Source organism: Balaenoptera borealis, assembly GCF_965194805.1.
Source record: "Balaenoptera borealis genome assembly, chromosome: 17".
Taxonomy (NCBI): domain Eukaryota; kingdom Metazoa; phylum Chordata; class Mammalia; order Artiodactyla; family Balaenopteridae; genus Balaenoptera; species Balaenoptera borealis.
In genome coordinates this window covers 43,687,638-43,709,608 of record NC_138876.1, presented here as the reverse complement: position 1 = coordinate 43,709,608, position 21,971 = coordinate 43,687,638, and positions in this window count along the sequence as shown.

Sequence of the window (21,971 nt, the reverse complement as noted above, 5' to 3'; positions counted from 1 at the left end):
GTCATGGTGAGGTAGTGACCAATTCAAATTCAAGAGATACGTGGGAGAGATAACTGACAAGACTTGGATAGATAATCGTATAATTCATATAATTATATTGTCTGAAAAATTATATTGTCCAAAAGTTATATGTGTTCCACAGAGACTTAGATTTTTTTTTCTACTCTCCTCTTTTGAGCTTGGGATTCTGCTTCACCTTCTCAGACAAGAATTGATAGGACTTGAACATAATTCATAAAGGTGAAAGAAATTTCTAGTTTGAAGTGAGTGAAAATCTTTCTATTTATCAAGATGGAGTAGGAGTGGTAAGTAGATACAGTTAACCCTTGAACAATGCTGGGGTTAGGGGCTCTGACCTTCCCTGCAGTCAAAAATGCACCTATAACTTATAGTCTGCCTCCATATAAGTGGTTCCTCCATGTTCACGGTTCCACACCTTCAGATTCAACCAATCTCGGCTCATGTACTATTAAAGTATTTACTATTGAAAAAAAATCTGCATGTTAAGTGGACCCATGCAGTTCAAGCCCATGTTGTCCAAGGATCAATTGTACTTTGATGAACATGTTGAGTCTGAGGTACACATTCTTTATTGCCATTAAGTGTCATGACCTTACTCACTGGTAAGTTGGGCATTGAAAACACAGTGGGAAGGGTTAGGTTGGAGACTGACCCGTACTGGTCAAGTGAGGGTTAAGGAAAGCAAGTTGAAGAAAGGCAAGGAGCGGTACTGCGGGATTTGAAATGCATGGAGTGCCATACCCAAGAGCACAAATCATAATTACACAAATCAAACTCATGCTTAATCAAAGCTGCAGTAATAAATATTCTGGGAAAAGCATGCTTTCTATTATTAGGTACAATCTGAATTCACAGAGAAGAGCTGTATAAGGAAATTTAAGAGATTCTTAGAAGAAAATCATCAAAGTAGAGGGAAGGAGGCATATGAGCCAAAGATGCCCACGCCCACTTTCTGAGGTTCCTCCTAGTATTCTAGAGATGCTGATGGAAGCACTGAGTTCTAGGGGCTGAGAAGATTGGCCAATTTGTCACCCAGTCTCATCTAAAGAAAGTCATGCAGGGGCACTGCATGTACTCACCAGTTCCCAGGGCTCACTCTACCCACAGGCCCTCAGACACAGGCATAGACTACTTCCCAAACTTGCTAGTCAGTGCGAGTGAGCCACTAATGTATCCTGTCAGTTTAGGTCTTACTTGTTTTTATTTTACTGTTACTTACAGAGAGTAAGTAACTCAGATTGATTGAAGGGGAGAGTTGGAGGTAGGAAGAAATTGGAATCACAAGTAGTAAAACAGATGGTAACCAGATCCTGGAGAATCTTAGAGATTCTAATATAAGTCTAAGGAGTTCTGATACTATATTTTAGTCAATGGGCATTGTTGAAGGATTTTGATCATGAGTGTGTTGGTATATCTTAGATCATATACTTAGTAAATTATTGGTGAAGGAATACAAGATTGCATCTAGGTGAACAGAAATTCTCCAAAGAAGATTTTGAAGCAATGAAGCACATCTCTATATTGTTGAGAGATCTATGTAGCCGCAAATCAAGCTGGCAACAAAAGACCAGAACAAAGCTATTTGTAGAGCCAAGGGCAAAGTTACAATCAATGGCAAACTCTGTAAGCAGTGGTCAAGGGGTGGAAATACTGATTATGGACTGGTATCCTTAGCTCATTGAAAGAAATTGCCTGGAGCCTCTATATACAACATGACCTTGGGGCATATACCATGAAACTACTTTTAGTACAAACTATCTTATGAGGAGATCTTTTGGTGTTTAATTACATAATCCTCTTGGAACTGGTCCAGGATTTCAGAGGAACTTTTCAGTAGAGTGAGAAGTATTACAGTGTGGTTCTAGAAGTGTGTCTATTTCAAATGAACAACGTGTACTAAACATATTCTTTGCCTGTTCTAATGTTGGGGAGACCTTGACAATAAGGCATGCAGTATTTGATTGCCTCAGCTCATGAAGAATATGACAAATGAAGGTGTAGATAAACCTTAGACTTTATTTTCCATTAATATTTTCAGCATTATAAAACTTTATTAAGAGCATCAATACTCAGTTATTTAACACAATTTCTGAACTCATCCTCTCTAGGGATACTAATAAATGGAGCAGGAAGGAGTGAAAACAAAGACTGCAAGCAGTTTAGAAACTAAAGCATAGACCAAGTTACCAGTACATTCTTCCATATTGACAACACACGGAAGGTACTGTAACTCACTAAAGTCAGATCATTCACTCTTCTGTAGACTTGGCTTCTGTCCATGCAGCATTCAAGTCCAATTATAAAAATGAGGCAGTAATGAGAAATGAGATGGTTGCCAGAAAACTCTTAGACTGATGTTAAAATCACCCTTTTGACTGGGATGACCAAGCCTTTACGTGAAAGTCTATCGGCTATTGAGATCTAAATACACTTTTAGACCACTTAGAGGCAAATGACCCAATGATTAAAGTCTGTAACAGGAAAGACAAGAAGCACATACTCGAAGAAACCATTACAGTGAAAATGCAAGGGAGCAATATGGGCATTCATCCAATGTTGTGTAATAAAGAAAATTATTACAAGACGTTTATAGTTATAAAAATTAGAGAATTGCTGTTGGTGAAGGAAGAACACTATGTAGTCAATAAATAATTGAAACTGCAGTTCTTCTTTGCTTCTACTGACCTTTCAGTCAGGAAAATAAAAGTACTTTAATTAAGCTTAAGATCTTCATCAGTTTGTTTAATTCTTTTGAAAGAGCTACTTGGGACTAATATGTCTAGATCTCCCATTGTTATCAGTGGGAGATCAGCCAGCTTCAGGACAGAAAGAAAAGAATACATAATTAGAGACAACCTATTCTACTGGAAATTATTCCAAAAGGTACAATAATTTCCTTAAGGTTTTATATACAATGATAGGCTTCTAAAGTCAGAATGCCCAGGGTTCCAATGCATTTCTATCACTCTTTTACTCAATTTTTCTGTGCCTCAGTTATCTCATCTGTAAAAAGGGAGTGATGTTTGCCTCATGGAGCAGACATAATGATTAAATGAGATAATACATGTGGCATGCTAAGACTCATGCCCGGCATATGGTGAGGCTTCAATATATATTAGTTATTATTATTGTTATATGATAATAATATTAATTCTGTTAGGGTGGGCATGGGTTGGAGAATAGGTAAAAAGCACATACTATAAGATGTATCTGCCAGTGCTATGACACAATGCTGGCCAATGAGCCATTTTTCTCTTATATGTGAGTAACGAAAGAATGATACTTGATTTCATCAAATTCATTAGGCAGAGGTTTTCCAATGTCATACCAGTGGGGATAAATAAATATGTGAGTTTGGAAGAAATGTAAGACAAGGGTGAAGATTAATTGCTAGGCAGGATCAGACACCCCTTAGAGGGGTTCTGTGGTATGACTAAAGGAAGACCAGACAGGAGTGAGAAAACTTTCATCTGCCCCCAGTAGACTGCAAGCCCTCTGATACTGGGTGCCATATTTTATTCTAAATAGAATCCTCCATGCCTACTACAGAGTGTGGTTCACAGTAGGCACTCAATAATTGCTGAATAAATAAATGAATTAACCAGACATTTAATCTTATGCAAATCACAATTTATATGAATCCCAGTTAGGATTTGTTTTCTTTTATTCTTGAAATGATGGGGTTGTGCTAGTAATCTTTAAAGTCCTGCATGATCTTCATACAGCAAATAACTTAATTTTAAAAACTGAGAAATTCCCTAAAAATCAGAATTATTATAAGAGCAGTGTTTCTCAAACTTTAATGTTCATACAGCTCACTTGGTTATCTTGCTAAATGCAGATCTGATCTGGTCTGGGAGAGGCTTCAAATTCTGAATTTCTAAAAGTTCCCATGTGATGCTGATGCTTCAGTTCCATAGACCACATACATCAAATAGCAAAGAATAGAGGGCTTTTAAAATAGTCTCTCTTAGCTTATAAGAAATAGGGAAGAATGTCTTTAGACAGATACAAATACGTTACTTGCTGGGTTCAGGGTGAAGGATTCTTATTATTTAAAGACATGACATTTGACCTTCAGTTGAAGGGTGGGTAGGATTTGTGACAGCAATTTACAATTTGCAAACTACTATTTTCATTTCATATTTCAATGATTATTTATAGAGATCTTATAGACCCTTTTAAGTCTCACAATAACCCAAAGAAGTAGACATGGATTTTGAGCTCCATTTTACAGAACAGGCCAAAGGACTCAAAAGAGAATGATTATTTTCCTAGCTAGGGAATAGTAGTTCTGAGGTGAGCAAACAGACCTCCTGAATCATAGTCAGTGTTTTTGTTCAAGCACGTCACATTTCCTCTAAGTAGATGAGTCTTAAGCCTATGATGCTATGAACTTGTCACTCATCCAATTTGACATTGCTCACCAGGACCTGAATAGTGAGGAAGGCCTAATGAACAATCAGCATATGATGTAATAAAGCCAGTAAAAAACTATAGCTATTTCTCTTTTCACTTATCAGTTATGTATTTTATTTAAAAATTTTTAATGGGTTTATTATTTTATTTCCCACCTTTTATTATTTTAATTCTACATATATTTTTGACAAGAGCCAGAAGAGGTGGTAAGCATTTATCAAACACAACAACATGCAGGGCACTGGCTTCTTCTGGGGATGCAGAGATGCATAGAAATTCCCATGGAGATATCAGAGTATACTGTGGTGAGACTATAATGAGGATGACCTTACATCCTCATCTGCCAGAGACAGTTCCAGTTTATACTTATTGTTCTAGCAGAGTTAGCTTCAATTAGAAGGATGTGGTCACTCTAGCTATCATGGATGTGATGATTACTTTTATGTGTCAACTTGGCTAGGGACATAGCACACAGATATTTGGTCAAATGCCAGTCTAGATGTCTCTTTTTTTGTTTTTTAACTTTTTATTTTATACTGGAGTATAGCCGATTAACAATGTTGTGATAATTTCAGATGCATGGCAAAGGGACTCAGCCGTACGTGTACATGTATCCGTTCTCCTCCAAAGTCTCCTCCCATCCAGGCTGCCATATAACATTGATCAGAGTTCCCTGTGCTATACAGTAGATGCTTGTTGGTTATCCATTTTAAATACAGCAGTGTGTACATGTCGATCCCAAATTCCCTGACTATCCCTTTCCCCCATCCTTCCCTGCACCCCCATAACCAGAAGTTCGTTCTTTAAGTCTGTGAGTCTGTTTCTGTTTTGTAAATAAGTTCATTTGTATAATTTCTTTTTAGATTCCTCATATAAGGGATATCATATGATATTTCTCTTTCTCTGTCTGACTTACTTCACTCAGTATGACAACCTCTAGGTCCATCCGTGAAATCAGCTATGTATTTTAAAGATTCAAAGACTCAGAAATTCTTAAATTAATATTAAAAAGAACAGACTCAATAAGCTATAATATATTCATTTTTCTCATGGAGAAAAGTATCCACAGAATTATCAAACAATATATTCAAGATCTATGCAATCAAGAGTTTGTCAACAGGTTTGAACTCCAGACCTTATTCTATTAGACTCCACTAACACTCAGGCAGTTTTAAAATTTTGAAGAGGTTTTTGAATTTCACTATCATGTGTTTTTCCATCTCAGCATTCATGAAGGTCAAAGGTACAGTGATAAATATGTCTGAGAAAACATCAAACATTAACATTGTATTAGTAAACCATCACAGCTCAAGTATTTAGACATCACTTAAATTTTAATAAATGCTTTCTTCAAAACCCTTTGTTCAGCTCTGACTGATCTTAAACAACGTTGTCTCCACAGAGTTTTACCAGTAGAGTGAATAAAATGTAAAATTTATATTTTATTTTTCCCTGTGGTTCCAGGTAAAATTTTCCTAGAAAATGAGAATAATTGCATTAATTCTTACAAATGCAAAACAATTTTCATGTTCTTTGCTCAGTCCTAATTTTGATTCATTGGGTTTCCCATAGAAGGTATCTCTGAAAAATAACATATTCAGCAAGACATATATACTAAAAATGGCCAGGCTGGAAGCTACAAGATTTTGTTTCTGGTGTGATGGCCAATACCACTCAAAAACATGTATTCAGTCCTAACTTCTCATTGTCTGGTATTTTTCATTTGTACCAATTCCACTTTTGTGGGCTTGCATGTAAAAAATAATGCGAGCAGCTTCTTCAGAAGTTGAGAAAAAAATCTTTTATCCTTACAAATGCTCTCTCAAGCAACAGGGATGGTACCACAGGCTTTGAGACAGATGGTAGCCAATCCAAATTCAGTATGGTAAGCAGGCACCACTCAATAAAACTTTAATTGCTGCATATGGTATCTGCTAACTTGTTTAGAAAATGGATATGCAGCATTAGCTCAAAGCATTTAAATGGCCCGATAGCACTGGACAGCATGTTGGGCTGCCACCTGGAAGACCCAAATTTCATAACAGATGTAACAGTAGAAGAATAAAGCTGGTGGTTGATAGTCCTGGAATGGAGATGACACAGTCAGCACCCAGCTGTTCCCCCCACCCATGCTGACTCCTATTGCTTTGGTGTCACTTCCACCAAGTCCTGAAATCACTCATGTAGATATTGTATTCTCTTCCCAAGAAGAGGAAACAAACAAACAAAAAACACCCCCTTAAACTAAGCTACACCATAAGGCTGAAATGGGAAGGGGTTCTTGTCCCTACTATACCCTGGGAAACGTGGAAGATGCTTTAGAATGCAGTTCAGGGATGAACAAAAAAAAAAAAAAAGAAAGATAAAGATCTGGATGGAGAATGCCCGACATATGTGCAAATTTTTGCCAAAAGACGGGAGCCAAGACAGAAGAGAAGGTTCCGTTTGAGAGTGCGGAAGACATCTTCGCAATTTATCATTTGCATTTGTCTTGCCCTGGCAAACAATAAATAACACTTTACACATGCCTGCCGAGGAGGTCAGTTTATCAGTCCCCCGACTTCAGAGATATTAAGGAGTGAAGTTTATCATTTCTCAAAACAGGGACTCTTTAACCCCCTCCCGCCAACTTAGGTAGCATAATGAGTATAAGAGAAATAGGATCTCAAGATCTCAGCCTATTTAAAGACGGAGGATATTAAAGGAAGGAACAAAACTAATTGTTTTTCAGAAAGATCGAGGAAGAATATTCACTTTTGAACATTAGTGCTCCGCGCTACTCACCCCAATCTATATTAAGAAAACCCACAAATGCACTTCCCAGACACACTATTGATTTCTGACCTGTAAATTACTCTCCATCAAAAAGGTTTTGGTGCAGACTAGAGGTTTGGAGTAGCCTGGGTACTTCTCGGCTGCAATCTGCATAATGTTTAGTATTCAGTGAGTTAAAGCAGGCAATGAAAGGGAACTGTCAACGCAATCTAGAAGATATAAAGAAATGAAGGGGGGTGGGGAGCCGTATGCTAATAATCCACTCAGTAATTAAGTGAAGATCGCTGCCAAGCGCCACTGCCACTTTCAAAGGGTAATTTGTACAGGAAATCATAGAGTCATTGTCAAATCATTTCAGGATAAAAGGAAAGTCATCAACTGAGATAAGATAAATGCTGGGTGTCTGGCAGCATGTGCCCTAGGAAATGCCTTTGCTTTTTAATTTTTTTTTTCCTTAAAAATAAAAACATCTTGCAAAAGTGGGGCTAGAAAAACTTGACAGGTTGAAATGTACATTTACTATTAATAATATGGGCAATCTATGCATGGATGTGTTTTTAAATAGGTTACTTTAACAAAACAAAACACAAAAGGTAAACTAAATCAGTTAACAGGACTTAACTTGTGTGATTTTTCTGTTCCTCTTCCTTTTGCACCATGGAGAAGTTTTCAATCGTTTCCCCTTTGCTTCTTTATTTTAGCTAAATCATAGTATTTTAAAAGTATTATTAAGCACCCTGCTCTCTTAGGAAGACAATGCTTCCATCTCTGGAAAATTAAATTTTTTTTAGGAAATCCAAGAAGGAAGAAAACCATGTCCTCCAATTATATTGCCTTTCATGCTCTTGAATTCTTAATATTAATTTTCATCTTGCTTTATCTCACATAAAATACTGCAAAATTAATGCATGAAATTTGTGAGGTAGCTACAGTCTTCTTTCCTTAAAAGTGGAGGGTGCAGGGTTTTTTTTTTTAAATGTTGTTCTTATGGAAAAATCTCAACAAAATGAGATATGTATTCTGTTTGTCATTCAATTTTATATGCTTCCTCATTGACTTATTCTGATTTAACCTGTGTTAGACAACATCTCTAAAAAGAATAAATTGATGCATGCATTTGCGGGTAGCTATTTCTACATAGCTAAATTGATTCCTTGGATAAAAGGTTTCACCCAAATATCTCCTTAAAACTGATGTCTTCTGTCATACTGAAAGAAAAGTTTGTTTGCTCTAGGGAGTAAAATGTTGCAATGTTTGAGGCTCACTTTAAAGGACTCTCCCCATTATGGCACTGATGCATCCAAAAAAGCATGGACAGGAAAAATCAAGATAGCAGAGCTTCAATGGATACTTAAACATGGGAAATATGTAAAGTTTGTTCAAAGTATTTTTTTTAGTTGCTTGACAAAACTCTTCCTAATGAAACTATATATTTTATAATATATACTTAATGAAGTTATCCATTTAAACATATAAAGAGTACCTACCTTTGTGCCAGGTACTATGTTAAGACACTGATCCTACTAGCGAAGAGTTCATTTCTAACAAGAGAAGCAAACAAACAATTTATTTGTACATATTCATTTTCTAGGCGTTGTCTTTTTGCATATCAGTTTGTATCACAAGGTCTGTTATTTCGTTCTTAACTTAAAAGGACATTTAGCTAATTTTGTGTAGACTTCTGATGATTTCTTCAGAACAGTTATGAACATGTACACTTGTCCTTCTTCCCTCTCTTCTCTTTATCCCTCCCTCCTTTTTTCCTTCTTTTTCTTTCTTTCTTTGCCTCTCCCTTTCTTCTTTCCATTTATCTACCTCTACTCAGCTACTAATCTATCGATTTATCCATTGGTAGTAGTGCCACTACTACTAATAGATACTGTGATATATGTTAGAACATAAAGAATTTGCTCTTTGAAGTTATGACTTAATGAATAAGTGATGGGAAGGAGAATACAAAATTAAAGAAAACAATGGTCATAAAATATAGCATTTTGTTCTATGTGCTAGGAAACTACGCTCTGGGCAGAGATTATAGAATTCATTTTGAGTATAAGCTTGAGGTTATTGATTTAACAGGAATGATCATTTGATTCTTTTGGAAATCTTGTCTCTTTCCTTGAATTTCAGTAGTACCAGGAAGCAGTTGAGGAGGGAGACTATAAAGCAGACATACCAAGAAGGCTGAGCTTACCACAGAGATTAAAAAATATATATACATATATATTACAATATTTATATCTATCTTATTTAAGATATATATAGATATCAACTATTAAAACATAGTAATCTGGGTCCTTTTAGTTTAAGGCACACAGGCTTACACAGTATATCAAAATTTATTCAAAGAATAAATATAGGAACTGATGTTCTTAATAATGACCCTGAATGAACTGATTGGTTATGACCAACGAGTCGTGAACTGATTGGTTATTTAGTGTAAGATTAAGTTTTTTGGGTACCCCCAAATGGAAATGCTACTGCCACTTCTGTGGAAAAAAAACAAAAACAAAAATCAGAACTCAAAGTGCATAGATTATATAGTAGTTGATTATTTTTCAGTCTTATAATTCAGTTTGACTATTATGCATTTAAATTTTACTTAAGTTTGTGAAATGCTAAATTAAATAATTAAGGATATTTCTTAATTTTACACAAAATATTTTAGAGACTTTAATTTATATTATGGTTCTCTGTGAGAGAATTAAGAGTAATTCTCTTAATTATAATATTTATTTCCTCAATATATTTGACTATAATACCCTCTTTTCTATATATTTTCTAAATATATTTTCAATATATTTGACTATAATACCAAAAGGAGCATTTTGGAAGACTAGTGACTGTAAACAAATCTCTTCTAATGAAAAAAAAGATTAATCAAAGCTCCTATCTCATTGATGCTTAGGGAAGTTGAAACAATCATTATTTTTACATCCACATATTTGACAAGCAAACCAATTAAAAATAGGGCATTTATTCAAAAGTCTTGACTTGAAAGAGTTTAATATCAAAAGCCATACCACTGAATAGTATGTCCTAAAACTGAGCTAAGAATGTTACACACATCATCTTTTAGTCCTTCACACAACCAAAGGCGAGCAAGTTCTCATTCTAAAAGTGAGTAAAGGCCATACCATTCTAAAAGTGGTAAAAGCAGAATTTTAGACCCAAATCTGTCTGGTGCCAAAGAATATTCTTTTATATGGCTTTCTTTTTTGGGGGAAGCACAAAAAAATATTTCAGAGGAGAACCTATAAACAAATCATTTATTTATTAATATATTTAGAAATCATTTTGAACCTAACCTTATAAAAGGATCTGAGCCTCTACTGAAAGGACCAAAACATGGAATAATAATGTTTAAATCCTTGTATTTTTCAGAAATAATGAGAGTAGAGTAAGGCTGAATATGTTTTTATAAAACAAATGGACTCTGGTCTTATCAACCCACACAATGGGTCTTAGAGAGTAATGCATTTCACAGCATGATAAAGTTTCTTGGAAAACTGATCTTGCAATGGCCAAAAGGAAAAGACTGCTAGTACTAGCCCTTCAGCCACCTAGAGCTATAGACTAACCTTCCCCAAATTCAAAGTTAAACTTATTTTTCAGAACATTAAAGTCAATATGCTTGATTTTAGTTTACCTGGGAAACACTGTTAGAAATCATTCTTCAGAGATTATTGTACTTTACATTAAAAAATGATAAAGTTGAGAATAATTTAAAAAAAAAGAAATATAGACAGATTTGTATAGATGGACCAAAAGTTTACTGTACAAGGCAAATATTTTTTTAGCACACCATTCTCCATGATGATAACCAATGAAATTAGGGAAATCAGTGATATTTTGTGTGACTGAAATATTTTCTCATTATGCTCAAATAGACAAATGATTTCTTAGAAGGTATGGAGATAATTTCTAAATATGGCTGCCATTTATTCCTCCCTTCTCCTATTGGGGTAGATTCTGTTTCTACTCTTCTTGAATCAGGGATGGCCTTTAGACTTGCTTTGATTAACAGAGTGTAGCGGTAGTGACACTGTTCTAGTTCTGGGCCTAGACTTTAAGAGGACTGGCAACTTCCTCTTTCCAGGGAATTCAGCCACCATGCTGTACAGAAACTTGGGTAAGACTACCGAATGAGGAAAGACCACATGTAGAGAGAGAGGAGAAATGGGGGAGGAGATGGGGAGAGGGGAAAGAAGAGAGGGGAAAGGGGAGAGGGGAGAGAGGAGAAGAGTGAGAGAAAAGTCATGTGAAGAAGCACTGAAATACCAGACATGTGAGTGAAGCTTTTTGGCATGTTTCAGTTCAGCCCTGGGGCAGCTTAACTACCTGAGTGAGTGACCTCCATCAATGGCAGATGGAGCAGAAGAATCAACTAACAGCCCTGTCCAAATTCTGGATCCACAGGATCATAAGAAATAATACATTGCTGTTGTTTAAAGCCTGTTTTGGTGTGGATTATAATGCAATAGATAATTGGAGGAAAAAAGACTGAGTTAAAAGAATTAAAGAATAGATAATGATTTAAATTTTTTACTTTCTTCAAATTTGTCTGTATATTCAAGGTCTTCAAAGGAGATTAAAATTGAATTAACCAAAATTCAGAGGCTACCAAAGGTGCTACAAGTTTCCTCAAATTGTTTTTTTTGGCCCTGATCCCCAGATGGGAAGTCTAGATAAAGGAAATTTATAGAAGAAGTACTCAAACGTTATTTAATACAAGCATTTCAAATCCAAATTCCTATGAGGACTAGGCAAGTAACACACATCAATTTCTCAGGTGTAAGAAAATAGTGATTTCTGAGAAAACATTAGAAACACTTTTCAAAAGGTTAACACTTTTTGTACCATTTAAAAAATAAACCATGAAATTGGACTCCCCCAGCTGATTTTGATGTTCAGGGCAAAACACAAGTTTTGAGATTCAGCAAGTTCATAAAGTATTATCCTTAGTATGAATAAGTTTAGTTCATAATTCATTAAGAGTATTTCCATTTGATTAAAAAAACTCAGCACTATCCTATGCCTGAAAGATTTTCAGAGAGTCATAAAGGAAGACATTATTTTGGATTAATTCTGACCAATTTGCTTACTCAACTAAATGTGTAAGCAGTCAGCTCTTTGAAGTGTGTATGTGTTTGGAGGATGAAAAGAATATTTGAGAAGACTGATTTTTAGAAACCAAAAATTGCCTTAGTGTTCCTAAATAATTGTCAGCTTTCCCAGCGGAGAATTTTATTGAGTATGGATGGTTTGCAAAAGCTGGAAGGTCAACTTGCAATGTGACTTGCATTTCTTCCTAGGCAGGTCATGACACAAATCACTAAAAAAAAAAAAAGGCCCTCTATTTTTCTAAACTTCCCTAGACTCAGAGACTTCTTAGTACATGGAAATAGCTTCTAATGTCTGACTATACAAGTGGCCCAGTAATAGCCCTTCTCATTTTCCCCTTTGGAAATGAAGGTGATATTCATAACCCTACTGGAAATTCTTGAACACTAGCTAGTCCCAAACATATTAGAAAATGTTAGTTAGTCCAGCACTTTCCTTTGTTTAAGTAATAACTGGTTAAAATTATTTTGCTTAACACTAGTTAATATTAAATAGGAGTAGGTTTTAAAAAGCACCTTTTTTTCCTCAAGGTATCACAGCAGAGATTTATAAAGTAATGAGTTAAAATCCTGGGAGCAGTGAGACTATGCTGGCAAATGGATCAGCCATTATGTACCCAACAATAGCTCACACACGGATAAGTAATTAATGTCCTTCAGATGTACTTTATCACACTTACTTTTCACAGTGTTAAATTATTACCCTAATTTTTATTCCAAAGACTTTCCTATTTATCTGGGGTTGAATTATTTTATTGAGCATATTACCATTTATTTTAAAAAATCACTATCATTTCAATTATTCTTGAAGAAGCTTTCTCATTCATTGCTCTGCCTATAATTTCATGTGCCACTTCTTGGGTATTATTAAAAAATTAAAAATAAGAATGGTATAAAAATTAAAAACCCAGCTAGAATGAAACCTATTAATTGCTTTGTTTCTCTGTGTGTAGCTACAAAAATAAATAGGTCTCTCTTTTCAATTTTGTTTAAGGCAAATGTGTATTTTTGTGTGTGTGTGAAATATTCTCTCATTAAGCAAAAACAAATAAATCTCTATTTTATTATATTAAATATTAGACATACATTATTTTAGGAAAGGTATATAAATTGAATAATTTGTTTTGTTAAGGTATTTTTCATGAATGAAACATCAGACTAGTTTGGAGAGGTAAGCCACCGATGTTAATGATTCATCTTTCAAAATGAATGCAAGAGTTTATGCAATCAGCGAATGGCCAAGATTTCACAAAAGATGTTCACTGAATGCACAAAGTTGAAAACAAACCCCAATACACAGAACAATAAATGCTGTGGCAATGAATAATTATCAGTCTTACAAATCCTAATTGTTTTATGATTTATCTTAATAGCAGTTAAATATGTTCTTTGAATTCTTTTATCTGTAACAATATTTAGATTTTTTTTTTCCAGGCTTCTGTTGGTGATATTTTCCAAATTAAGTGAAGGAAAAGAAAACTCAGTCATTATAAAACATAAAGCAATCTGTAAAATTATAAAGCTTTTTCCTTCCTCTCCCCCACTCTCCTTCCCACATCAAATGTAGACCATATGCCAAGGCTACTCCTTAACTATAACTGACTGTTGCTACTGTAGTAATCAGTCTCTGTCAGAGCAATTACTTAAAATCATCCGTCCTGGTTGTTTTTCACAATCCACAGCACACTGAGCAGAACAATGCAGCTGACAATCCGAATGACACAGATGGAATTATCATACCTCACACCCCATCTGACTGACAGTTACCTGCAGGAAAGGGGAAGGACCCTATCATCTGGAGGGGCAGCTTTCTTGTTGCCAAGTAGGGAGAGAGAAAGCCCTTTGCTGCACCTTTGTTATCTAGGGAATCAGCAGAGACTTCTTCCTGACACGTGCAAAACAAACAACGACATTCTTCTTCTGGATGGGTGGCGGGGTGGGCACCATCCATATTGAGGCACTGGGTTTAAGATATTAAACAGGTTAATCAATAGGTGTTCCAGCTTTTGCAAGACCCTTATTAGCAGACCATATGGATTGAAATTCATTAGCCCCTCTTGCCTTTTACCACATCAATATTTCCAGGAACTGTCCCAAAGTACATTGTTTAGAAAAATGTTTGTTTCTTATATTTTCTAACCACTAGTTGTTGGGGTGTATGCAATGTTTGTGTGTGTGCCAGTGAGTGTGACAGGGAGAGCTGCAGGGCTAGGCCTTGGGAAGGTCACAGAGTCTGACCCAATCAGGTGGTACAATCCCCATTGTATTTAGAGGTGCAAGCTTTGGGACAAAAGTTATTTTAACTCAGCAAATAGTCTCCCTCATCCTGCCTTTTATTCAAAACAAACAAACAAACAAACAAAAGATAACAAGGGAAGCCTTCCGGGAAGGTGAGATTTTACTAGGTTGGAAAACTGAATCAAACAAAATAGCATTTTTCTGGAGCTGTTGATGTTTCCAAAGACCTGCCTCTCTCCCAGTGTTGCCAGCTTCTCAGAACCTGAAGAGTGAAGCTGCTTGGGCGAGAGCATGTGCTTTATTAAAAGTCTCAGTAAGATTTAGCTGCCTCCATAATCCTAAAAGCTAGAAATGTATTCATATTCATTCTCAGTGAATTCAGCTCAAAATAATTAGAGGAAGAAAAGAGGGGATAACTTCTGTATTGCCATCTTTTAGTCTTGAAATATCTGTGCCAAATTAAGCATCCATGCACATGAGGGAATGGGGATAAGTTTATGACATATAGACATTTAGATATATGGCACCTATATGCATATACATTCTTTTCATCAATTTCTTTGACTGGCAAGATCCAAAATACTAACAGGAAAGGAATTCATTTGTTTCGGTAGGGAAAAAAAGCAAATTAGAAGAGCTGAATTCTTATGGCATGCTGATGATTAAACCTATATTAATCATAAACATTAATGGGCCACCAACAGGGCTTGTTTAATCATTTTCAACCAATTGTGTGACTCTGTGACTGCCCCTCTGCTAGACTTCTTAGAAGTATTTCCTTATTTGGGGTTGGAATTATTAAAGTTACAAGATACTCCTGGGTAATCAGAATTTATTGCATTGCTATTCAGAAATTTGCCCAATGTAGAGGTTGCTAAAGAGGCCCCACCAAATACAGACCTTCTGGCAGTGTTTGTTTCTTGGACATCAGGGGACTTTCATGTGAAGAAAGTACAGTTATTTTAATTTTGCTTTCAGTTAATTTTGGGCAATGCAGTTTGGGAAGTGCTTCATAACTGAAACCTGGGAAGCACTGGGAAACCCCATTCTGCAAAGGCAGGGGGTACCCTTTGTCTGCAGGCATGGGAAATGAGTAGGCAACAAGAAGGACCCTCTACGCTGACAAGCAGTCAGTGGCCTGTTGGGAACTAAAGGGATGGGAATGAGATAATCTTAGCTCAGAGTCTACACCTGATCTATCCAATACTGCCACTGCTGAGGCCACTGAGCACGTAAAACTTGGCTAGTCCGCGTTGAGATGTATTGTCATTGTAAAGTACACACTTGATTTTGAAAAACCAACATGAAAAAAGAGTGCAAAATACCTCATTAATAATTTTTGGTATTGATTTTCACATTGAAATGATAGTATTTTGGATATACTGAGTTAAATACATCATGTTATTAAAATTATTTTTACCTGTCTTTTTTTTCTTTTCTTTTGTTTTTTTAGTGTGTCTACTAGACAATTTAAAATATACTTGTGGTTCACATTCTATTTCTATTGGACAGCGTGGACCTGCACTATCCATACCCTGTGCCAATCGCTTCATATGTATACTCTCTTTAAATCTTTATAGCAACTTGATGAGGGAGTTATGATTACTTCCTATTTATTGACAGGGGCCAAGTCTCAGAGACGCTAGGGAACTTGCCATAATTACTAAGTGCGAAGACTGTATACAGAGCAGACTGGTGTCATTCCAAAGGCCCTCTTCTTTCCAGGATGTTTTGCCTCTTCCATGATCTATTGCTGATACCTGTGAGTTGGAACAAGAAAAAGGATTTTGACTTTTAATGCATATGTTGTCACCTTTGACTAATCCAGTGCTTCTCAGTGGGGATGCTATGGTCACTAGGGTGGGGAATATTCTGGTTTAGATGAGACTGCCCCAGGATCTTTGCAGGATTTTTAGCATCTCTGGCCAGGGTCTACTAAATGCCAGTAGCTCTTTCTGAGTTCCTATGACTGTGAGAATAAAAAAGCTTCCCCTTCATTTCCAAACAAACTCTAGGGGGATGATAACGGCCTGTGTTTGGAAACATTAATCTAGATTAGGGGGTTTGCAAACTATGGTCCAAGAGCCACATCTTCTTTTTATTAAATAAAATTTTCTTAGAACATAGCCGTACCTTTTTGTTTACATATTGCGTGTGGCTGCCTTTGCACTACAAGGGCAGAGTTGAGTTGAGACAGAGACTATGAGCTGCAAAGCTGAAAATATTTACTGTCTGGCTCCTTACAGAAAAAGACTATAGGCCCACCTAGATCCATCTCCATATATTATTCTGCCTCTCAATTAACATCCTTGCTTTAGGACTTGTGTTTTGGGACTTGTTTCTTCTTGATTCTCATTCCTAGCAGTTTATATCTCCTAGATGCACTATTCCCACTCTTCCATACACATAAACTTCTAACAGGTTTGTTTGCTACTTCTAGTCCTTTCTGTAGTAGTATTGTGGAAATCCGGAAAGCTTGAATTCCAGTCTAGGCACTGCCACTTATTAGTTGTGTGTCCTTGAGCAAGTGTGTCCTTACCCTCTCTGAGGCCCCCTTTGCCTACCTGTTATAAAGGGCTAATTCTTACCTCATGGTGGCTACGAAAGGACCTAAAGATATTAGAGCATCTAGGACATAACAGGTTTCTCTTCTTTTCCTAGGCTGGGTCCAAAACCAGCCTACTGTACTTTCAGTGTTGCTTCTGTAGCCTTCAAGACTGTCATGGTGAGAGTATTTCTCTCACTAGCATTTTTTTCCCCTCAATCAGCAGGTCACTGATCACTAATACCAGTGATCTAATGAGAAGGGTCACTGAAATAGACTGCTCAGACAAAGAGGAGGGCAATGAATTCAATTTGCAGTTGACCAGATGCTTGGAAATCAAAGAGGTGTCATGTTGTCTTATTGCTTAAAGCAAGTAAATAACCTTGCAAAGAAGTTCAGAATTAATTGGAGTTGAAATAATTATAGACGATGATAAGCTAGCCACCAGAGAAATGCAATAGTCAAACTGTGTGGTAACAAATGCATTGATTAACATATGTCAGGACAGCACAGAATGTAGCTGAGAAACACAGAATTATGAAGGTGAAAAAAATTACCGGCTTCAGTAACAGTTTTTATTTATAGCCCCGTTTCTATTTCTGAGATCAGAAAGACTCCATTATTTTAAAAAAGCTGTTTCAGTGAGAGAGAATATTAGCCTGAAAGGCCAACATGCCACATGACTAGCAAAGCCACAGATTTAGAATAAACAAATGTATTTTAACATCCATAGAGATATCCTTTGATTTTCTGATCAACTGATTAGTGGACCATACCCAGATCCTGAGTTTGAACAAGGTTCATAAGGGTCATCTTCCTGCAAATGAGGACCTCTGTACCACTCAAAGCATAATGTGACCTATTAAAGTGGAAATGCCTTTAGCTGGAGAACTTCAGAGACTCCACTTCACCTAAAGTGAGCCTGGTGCATACAAAAGGACTGGCATGTGACCCATTTGTAGCCAACAGCCGAAAAGGAATCCTGGAATAACACATATTTGTATGGCTCTGAAGTTTTCAAAGCACTTTTCCCTCCATTAACTCATATGTGAAATGACCAGGTTGATTAATTTATTGAAAGAAAACAAGATTGTTCTTTGCAGATCTAAACTTCCTCCCACCCTCTCAATTTTTTTCCACAGAATTTAGGACATGACTCAGTTTCTTAACACATTGGGGGAAAATTACTTCAAAGAATGGAGTGATGTGTGAAATTAAGAAACAGAAGGAGCATAAGGAAGACAATATGGTAACACACAGTTAAGTTTCCAAGACTTGAGAATATATCTTTTGCAAAATATCCCTGTATGCTAAAGTGCATTCTGTTTATTCTAGCTCAGTGGCTCAGCTGGTCATGTAATATGTTAGCAAATGGCAAGATTGAAAATGTAGAGCAAGGTTGGACTATCAGGGCTTTCATCAAGAGGAAACTGTGGGGCTTGGTGTTAGTTCTTTGAGTCTGGGAGCAACAGAGTATGACTAAAAATATATCATGGGGAGAAAGGGAAGTGGAAAATGAAGAGAATGAAGTAGTCGCTCAGACTCAGTGAATGGTTAGCGACCATAGCCCCTCACAGAATTTTCCGTATTAGTAAAACATAAATACATCCTCAGAGAATTTCAGACTAATTGGGACTCATTATCCTAGCCAATATGGGCTCACCCTAGAAGAGAAGTGTCACAGTAATTGAACATTCATTTGGTTTCAGACTCTGGCAGTTGAAGGGATATGCTGTTCAACACACAATGTATTCAGCAAAGAGAATGCCACTTGGCCTGAACAGTTTCTAAAGAACTGTGCAAGCCACATAATTTTATAGCAAGTGAGTTCTTGCTAGGGAAGTGATTACCAACATTTTATATTTTGCAAAAAGCCTTATAAGCATTTAATGGAATGTGCCCTCATCACTCTCCCGCTGTTTTTACCTTCATTTATAGATTAGGAAACTGAGGTTCAGTGGCTTGGAGAGACTTTCCAGGGTCACATAGTAATTCAACTGCAAAGTTTCATAATATCACACAATCACAATAACAGAAGGATTTATAAATAGCCTTTCCACTGATTTACAGAATGAATTATACCTACAAGGCTTCTTTTGGACTTTAAAAATAGACACGTCTCTCTGTGTCCTTTATGCTGATTTCTATACACTTTTAAGGTAATAGACTTTTCAGGGAAAAAAAATTCATGTTACTAACAAAAAAGAAAATTCCATTTTAAAAACTCTATAAAAACAAGCATAGAATATTGTATATATTATAATTAATATTCTTATGGCCATAATTATCTTGATTTCTTTTTTCTATTTAGGAACATTGGCCAGTGTTTATTTTGAGTTGTCATAAAAGGTCACGTCCAACTACCAAAACCTCTATGTTAGAAAAAGACAGTTGATTACTAACTGTCTCTTTAAGATTTGCAAAGATGAATGTTCCATAATTTTTCCTAGAGGTAGCTCTCAATTGGTTGTATTTTAATATCATGAGCCATTTTTCAAATTTCCCAAGGACATCAGAAAACTCATAATCAACCTCCAAGATCTTAGCATTGTGAGTCATCTGCTAACCAAATAGTCAACTCTCTGTTTATCGAAAAAAAACCAAAAAATAAAAAAACACCTTAATTTTTACAAGCCTCAGAAGCATTCCTAAAACTCTAGACTCTATTACAAAAGAGTCTAGAAAATAGTTGTATACTAAATATACAACTATATTTGTGCTGATAGTCACTGAACTACAAATAAGATATTGTTAGATATCTGAATTCTTAAATTACCTATATCAAATCCCTTAAATTCTTATTCTCTCTTGGTTGTATAAGGGCTATATTAAAAGAGAAGTTTAGCAAATTTTTCGAGCTCTACTCTCAACAGAGAAAATAAAATTTAAAACCAAACTCAGTTGACTAAGCTGAACAAGACAAGATTACTTCTATCTTAAAGTTCACAAAGAGACAAGAACTACCACGGAGGAAAAATATGAATGGCAGATCTCTATCAGTATGAATATCCCAAGGTTGTTTTTTTTGGGACTATGTCAGTAGTTTCATGATCAGACTTTTAAAATTTTATTTTTGTCTCTAATATTTCTCAATATAAATCATCTTGAAAATCAGTGATGAACTATTCTCCTTTACCTTTTACTCTCATTTGTCCTTCTCAGAATCTTCAGTGGTTCCCAAGTGCTTACAGGTAAATTCCCAAGTGGTTTACTATTTTAGGTCTTCCACTTTCTAGTTTCTTTCTAGATGAACCATTTTGGTAATAGCTCAACTTGCCTATTCATTGTTCCAAGAATATATCAATAACTTCTCAAGATATCCTTTGTCCAAAATGTCCTTCCAAATTTCTTCCAAGTCTTCTCTCTTCTTCAAAGGTAAGTCCCACCTTTTCTCTGAGATCACTCATAGAACACTGCCCTTTATTAATTACTTCCTCCATGGCAGTCTTGTAATTTATTTTACCTGTAACATTCACTTGACACATAGTACATGTCACACCATATTATTATATATCTTAATCTTTGTACTTTTAAGTTCTGTGTATGTCACAAGTGTTGTGTATCTGGGACCCTGCACTTGATAATGCCTATGGCACTGATGATGATTGCTAACACTGAATGCTATGTGACAGATAAACAGAGTGGTCTAAGCCTTATAAGTATTAACTCATTTAATTCTCACAGTAGTCCTAAGACATAGCCACCTTTATTACCTCCATTTTAGAGATGACAAAACTGAGGTATAAACAAGTAAGTGATCTGCCCTGTGCCACCTAGCTGGTAAATGGTGGAGTTGAGACTTGAACCCAGATGGTTCAACTTGACTCCCATTCCCTTAAGCAATATGCAATGCTGAGGATTATTGAACAAAAAAGTGTGAAATTTTATAATTATGATTTAAATTTTTCATGAGATGAGCAAAACTAAAATATGACATATTTAAGTCAAAAAGGTATTTCTTTGGAGAATAAAATTTTAGGAATAAGCATCATTTAATTTTCTTGAATAGATAATGACACATCTATTTGAGTAAAATTGTGTTAAGACTTGAATCAATATCTAGATGATTCAGATTCTCAAACACCACTGCTTGACTTAGCTGCCCACTTTGCCATAGATGTGCACTCTTGCTCTGCCCTTCTTCATGTTCAGGTCACTGATGCTTGAGGAGAAGCACAGGGAAACTGGAAGTTAAAACAAACAAACAAAAAAAACCTTGAAACAATTGACTCATTATTGAATGTGTCAGATATCTCTTTTTCAAAATGGTAAATGTGATTTCATGAAAATACAATAGTTTAATGATGAAAAATGTCAATGTTCTTTATTTTTTCTAGTATATCAAGTGTCTCTAAGCAACTGACTTACATACTGGACATATTATGTCAACCTGGGCCATACATGGGTATGTGAATCTCTTGATAAAATGAAACCTGTCACTCATGAGGCATTTTGTTGGAGTGAGAACTCAATGAATATCCGAAATTTTCTATAAATTGGATATCTAGGGATTCCTTAATGTATAAACTAATAAATGACATCTACAATTTTTGATGTTTTTAATTTTAATATACTTTTTATAATCAATATTTTTATTAAAATTTAATCAGGAAAATCAATTGATACCACAGTTGTTTGAGAAGCCTTAAAACATTTATACATTGTGACCATTAATTCCACTTATAGGAATCTATAACTAGGAAATAATAAGAAATGTAAAAGAAAAACTTGAAAGCAAGAATGTTTATTGCAACATGCAGCGAAAATTAAATCTTCTTAAATATCCTGAATTAGAGGAAGTAAATTATGGTACAGTTGCACAATAGAACATTTATGTAATAACTAAAAAT